The 6,000-nt window shown below is 50.5% G+C and overlaps 1 protein-coding gene across 1 annotated transcript in view; it reads left to right on the top strand.

Annotated features, from left to right (window-relative positions):
- Positions 1–1,978: 1,978 nt before the first annotated feature.
- The window catches only part of PIAS1 (protein inhibitor of activated STAT 1), a 146,536-nt gene continuing 142,514 nt past the window's right edge, over positions 1,979–6,000 (top strand). Inside the window, exon 1 of the mRNA XM_049777847.1 lies at positions 1,979–2,001. The gene's annotated coding sequence lies outside the window, so the exon portion shown is untranslated. The remainder of the gene's footprint in view (positions 2,002–6,000) is intronic.

The raw sequence follows: 6,000 nt of genomic DNA, 5'->3' as shown, positions 1-6,000 counted from the left end.
GGTCAGTTTAGATAAGAAGAGAGAATTGGCCATTGGCTTTGGATGGCGGAAACTTGGAGCTCATTAGTAATCTTGATAAGCGATCTTGATGAGGAAAGTGCAAACTGGATTTTGAAGACTGAGAAATAAATGTGAGGTGAGGGTGTGGGCTGCTGTTGAAAGATCTGGGGGAAAAACAAGTTTTTAAGTGTTGAAGAGAGCAGAAAGAAAGATTTGGGATAACTCTTATTGGAGGGGGTATGCCCTAAAGTGCTCGGGGCTGTTTCCCTTCTGTGCCCTGAGGGTTATTCCTGAGAGTTATTCCTCACAGTGCTTTGGAGTACTTAGTTTGTGGAGATCTTTCCTAGTTCCTAAAGATAATTTTTTTTTTTTTTTGTGTGTGGTTTTTGGGTCACACCCGGCAGTGCTCAGGGGTTACTCCTGGCTCCATGCTCAGAAATTGCTCCTGGCAGGCACGGGGGACCATATGGGACGCTGGGATTCGAACCGATGACCTCTTGCATGAAAGGCAAACGCCTTACCTCCATGCTATCTCTCCAGCCCCTCCTAAAGATAATTTTAGATGGGAGGAGTTTCGGTCTATTTATACAGGCAGATCAGAGTGGTGAGCCAATAAAGGAAGAAGTATTGAAACTGGAGGGTCTGAGAATCCTAGCAATACAGTTCTTTGGAATGCAGGAGAGAAAGGAACCTGGCTACTTACAGTTGGAACTGGCCTTCACAGGGTACAGTCACCTCATTCAGGATGATATTTAGGTTTCTCTACTCTATTCTACTCATAGGAGTAGTTCTGATGAGTAGAAGTTATTTTTTTTTTTTTATATATTTACATTGCGAATGCACCACAGATGGATCCAATTCAGAAACAGCGTCGGCACAGTCACAGTCACTCAACAATCACATACTAACAACAGAATCTAATGAATGAACCTCCTGCGAATTGGGTCTGGGGCCTCCCCAGCTGAAGTTCTGGTTTGGGCAAGCAAGCCTCTTTTCTGCATTGAAGCTTCCTTTAGTTGGAGAAGCCATCCTAGGGCAGGCATGGGGGGGGGGTTATTATTAGGAACTAATCAACTAATAAACCTGGCAAAGAAGAACCCACTCAAATAGCGGAATAGGGAAGGAGGGAAGGGAAGAAGGGAAGAAGGGAAGGAGGGAAGAAGGGAAAGAGGGAAGGGAAGAAGGGAAGGAGGGAAGGGAAGAAGGGAAAGAGGGAAGGAAAGAAGGGAAGAAGGGAAGGGAAGAAGGGAAAGAGGGAAGGGAAGAAGGGAAGGAGGGAAGGGAAGAAGGGAAAGAGGGAAGGAAAGAAGGGAAGAAGGGAAGGGAAGGAGGGAAGGGAAGAAGGGAAGGAGGGAAGGGAAGAAGGGAAGGAGGGAAGGGAAGAAGGGAAGAAGGGAAGGAGGGAAGGAGGGAAGAAGGGAAAGAGGGAAGGGAAGAAGAGAAGGGAAGAAGGGAAGGAGGGAAGGGAAGGAGGGAAGGGAAGGAAGGGAAGAAGGGAAGGAGGGAAGGAGGAAAGGGAAGGGAAGAAGTAAAGGAAGGAAGGGAAGAAGGGAAGAAGGGGAGAAGGGAAAAAGGGAAGGAGGGAAGGGAAGAAGGGAAGGAGGGAAGGGAAGGGAAAAAGGGAAAGGAAGGGAAGAAGGGAAGGAGGGAAGCTCTGCCCCGCCTAGGGAGCAGGTGCCAGGGGGGCCTGCAAGAGGGTCGGGGAGGGCGGGGGCGGGGCGGGGCGGGGACGGCGTCGGCGCATGGCGCCATTATTCAAATCGTACGTGTGGCCGTCTCGCCGCCTTCTCGCCGCCGTCGCCGTGCGTGCGTGCGCGCGTGCGTGGGCGGGGCCGGCGGCGCGGGGCGGAGGCCGCGAGGGGGCGTGGCCCCAGAAGCGAGGCGTGTCCATGGGCGTGTCCAGCGCGGCGTGGAGGGCGGGGCCTTGGCGGCGGTTCCCCCGGAGCGCCCCAGCGCGCCTGCGCCGACAGACGCAAGATGGCGGACAGTGCGGAACTAAAGGTAAAGCGCAGCTCCAATTCACTTCTCGGCGGCGGCCGCGGGGACGGCGCCGCGGGGCCGGGGCCGGGGCGGGGGCCGCGAGGGCGGCGGGGCCGGCGCCCGGGGAGGGTCGCTGCGGCGGGGGGGCGCGCGGGCGGCGCGGCGGCGGGCGTTGGGCCCGGGGCCGGGGGCGCCGCGGGGCGGGCGGGCGGGTCGGGCCGGGCGCTGTGTCGGGCGCGGGCAAAGTTTGGGGCCGCGGCCGTGGCGGGGCGCGCGGCGGCGACGGCGATCCCGCGCGGGCGGGCGGGCGGAGGTGGGCGGCTCGGCTCGGCTCGGCTCGGCTCGGCCGTGCTCTGCTCTCCGGCCTCCCCCGCAGCCCGCCCTTTTGTTTGCGGGTCGCCTCGCGCGCGCCCTGCGCCCCGACGTCCACGGCACTCGCCCCCCTCGAGCGCCCCGGCACGCACTCGCTCCCGCACCCGCCTGCGACGCCCCCGCCTCGGGTCGCCCCCAGACCCAGCCTTCTTCTTCCCCCACCTGGCTCGCTGGACCCTCGCCGTCCCCCCGCTGCACCCCTTCCCTTCCTTCCCTCCTTCCCTTCTCTCCTTCATTTCTTCCCTTCCCCCCTTCCCTCCTTCTTCCCTTCCCTTCCCTCCTTCCCTTCTTCCCTTCCCTCCTTCCCTTCCCTTCTTCCCTTCTTTCCTTCCCTCTTTCCCTTCCCTACATCCCTTCTTCCCTCCTTCTCTTCTTCCCTTACCTTCCCTTCTTCCCTTCCCTCCTTCCCTTCCCTTCTTTCCTTCCCTCCTTCCCTTATTCTCTTCCCTCCTTCTCTTCTTCCCTTCCCTTCCCTTCCCTCCTTCCCTTCTTCCCTTCTCTCTTTCCCTTTTTCCCTTTTCCCTCCTTCCCTCCTTCCCTTCCCTTCTTTCCTTCCCTCCTTCCCTTATTCTCTTCCCTCCTTCTCTTCTTCCCTTCCCTTCCCTTCCCTCCTTCCCTTCTTCCCTTCTCTCTTTCCCTTTTTCCCTTTTCCCTCCTTCCCTCCTTCCCTTCCCTTCTTTCCTTCCCTCCTTCCCTTATTCCCTTCCCTCTTTCTCTTCCCTCCTTCCCTTCCTCCCTTCCCTCCTTCCCTTCCCTCCTTCCCTTCCCTTCTTCCGTTCCCTTCTTCCCTTCTTCCTTTCCCTCCTTCCCTTCTTCCCTTCCCCCTTTCCCTTCCCTTCCCTTCTTCCCTTCTTCCCTCCCCTCGAGGCCGCTGCTGCGAGCCCCTGTCTCCACCCCGGCACCCCGACACGACCCGGGTGCTGACAGCACAACACGGTGTTGCTGTCCCATGTTGCACTGCACAGGACTGTTTATGTTCCTGGGAGTGTGTGTACATTGGGGGGACACACAAAGGTGGTGTTAGGATGAAGAAAGGTCACCACCACGTACAGTGTTTGACCGTTATTGGGGAGCAACTTGGAAACACAGAGACAGACACACACACAGAGAAGTGTTCCACCCCCTTTTTTTGGACTAGATTGTGTGTGTATGTGTGTGTGTGCATGTGCGTGTGCATGTGTGTGTGCGTGTGTGTAAAGCTTTGCAGAAAAATAAAGTCGAGGTTCCCCCAGACTTTGGCAGTGTTTCCCTTCCAGAATCTCAGCGCATGTTCCAGGCGCTGACTTGGAGCGCAGTTCTTTATGCATCTTTATTTACATCTGGTTGCAGCTCTTATTAGTCAGGGAAGACTTATTCTGAATGGTTGATCTTGGTGCTGGTGTGGTTTATGTGTGTGCGTGCGTGTGTTCTCTGTGTGTGTGTGTCCGTCCATCCGTCTTGTCAGTCCGTCCATTCAAACTATTGGCTGAATCGAAAAGCCTTCGGGATCAACTCTTTGGAGATCATTTGCAATCCAAGTTGCAAGTCCCCAAGTTGAAGAGAACGTCTCCCCCACCCCCCATCCCCTCAATACTTGGCTCCTGACTCGTCTCTGTGATGTCTCTGTGATACCCCGGTCTCTGCGCCTATTTATTTATTTTGCTAAGAGTCCCCTTTGATTGGCAGCTCATCAGTTCCTGGCTGCACGGACCACCGCACACCGCTGAAAAGCTGGTGCGGGGCTGGATTGTCACTCTTGATGCTGGCCCAAGCCATGGGATGGGAAGCACATGCTGAGAGAGTTTCTTTCTTTGTTCTTTCTCATTTTAAGAAAGTGCCTTTGGGGACTGATCAGATCCCTGGAGTGAGTCTTGTTAGGCAAAGTTTCTGTGCAAAGATGAACCTGTTACCAGAGAAATGCTCCTGGCTGGCTTAGGGAAAGGCATTTCTAAAGCTCACCAGTCCTCCCTCTTTTTTTTTTTTTTTCTCCCTCTTTCCCAAATCTCTGAGTTGTTTTAGAGGAGTGACTGTTTACTTTTCTCTTCCTGGTCTGCAGTCTTTTTCAAATTAGGCTGTTTTGACAGACTGCTGCTGTGGTTGTGTATTTCCAATACTTTGAGGAGCTGTGGTGAATTGCCTTAGCTCGTGGTAATCGTGTTAAGCGTTCTGTTAATACTTGGTGTGGTTAGACTTAAGGTTTCTTTTCTGTCGTTGGAAGGGGAGATGATCTTAGTAATGCCTGTTACAGTTATTTGAGAATGTGTGCGTTCAATTAAACTTTGAAAGTGATCTCCTTTTGGAAAGTTTGCTTTATGAGGGCTTTTTGTTTTTTGTTTTGGGGGACACAGAGGAGCCCTGCTCAGGGCTTACTCCTGGCTCTGCACTCTGCACCCTGGTGGGGCTTAGGAGGGACCATATGGGTTGCTTGAGGTCGAACCCAGGTTGGCCCTCCCCTATTTCTGCGGTTCTTTTTTTATGGTTTGGTGGGCAGTAAAGAGCATTTATTCATCATACAGTAGAGAAGGACGGTGTAAAAAATAAAGAAAATCCCAGATATTTCTAAGTTTTAGGTGAAAATACAGTAGGTAATCACGATGAAATGAAGTTCCAAATGTGATTTTTAAGCATAGTGCCTTTTTTTGTTATCTTAATTCCACAACCTTGATTTCATTTTTTGTGGTTTGTGTTTATGATTATTTTCCTTTTACCCCATTGAAGTAAATCCTTTTATATAACAAATTCACAAAGATCAGATGGGAAAAACATGGATAGATCTGTATCCCCTCTAGGAATGGAGCGAGCTTTTAACAATATTGCCAGTAAAAATTAGATTGTGAGTCATACATATCAAAATGAGTTCCCAGTGCACAGCTTAATTTTTCACGGGAGGGCTATCCATAAATGACATTTGTGAGAATGTATTGTAGAGAGTGAGGATGAGATTGCCCAACAGGCTGAGTGCATGCTTTGCGTGTAGGCGGTCCTAGGTTCCATCCCGGGCACTGCCTGCTACCCTCAGAACACTACCAGAAATAAGTCCTTAGCACTGCAGGGTGTGTCCCTCAAAACTGCAGTGACATAAAGAACTTAAAGGGTGAGCATTTTATTATGTTTAGGAACTTAAAACACAGGAAGGGGTTCTGACCACATACACTTGTCTTGGTAGTTATTTAATAATCTAACAACCACTTTTTACTCCTCTAAATTGACATTTTTAAAACAGTTTTTTTTTTTTAAACTCAAACGAGTTATATTGCCATTTTACTATAGAAATTGTTGAAGAAGTAGCATTTTTTTAGTGGAGTGAATAGTGGAATTAAATTATAATAGTGCCTCTAAGTGTTACTAAATTTTGTCATATTCTACTAAAAACAGTTTAAATATTTATAGTTAATTTTATTTTCTTTTCCAGATAGAAGCAAGAAAGTCCAATCGTATATTTATATATTTGATTTTAACTTTAACTTTCTTCTGTTGAGTGCCATATTTAGAGGGCTTTTAAGTCACCATTCTTGTGAACTGTATTTAAAAACAATTTTAAAATCACTTCTGTTTTCAAGTATTCCTTATAATTGCTTTGAAATACCTCTTTTCTCTCTGGTTTTCTCCTGGGGGCTTGCATTGTCTTTTTCTTCAAAGAGTCTCTTGTAATCCCTGTTGATTGCTGTG

The sequence above is a fragment of the Suncus etruscus genome, chromosome 1 (genome assembly GCF_024139225.1).
Source record: "Suncus etruscus isolate mSunEtr1 chromosome 1, mSunEtr1.pri.cur, whole genome shotgun sequence".
Taxonomy (NCBI): Eukaryota; Metazoa; Chordata; class Mammalia; order Eulipotyphla; family Soricidae; genus Suncus; species Suncus etruscus.
Note: the sequence above shows the minus strand (reverse complement) of the source record. Positions and strands in the feature narration are given on the sequence as shown.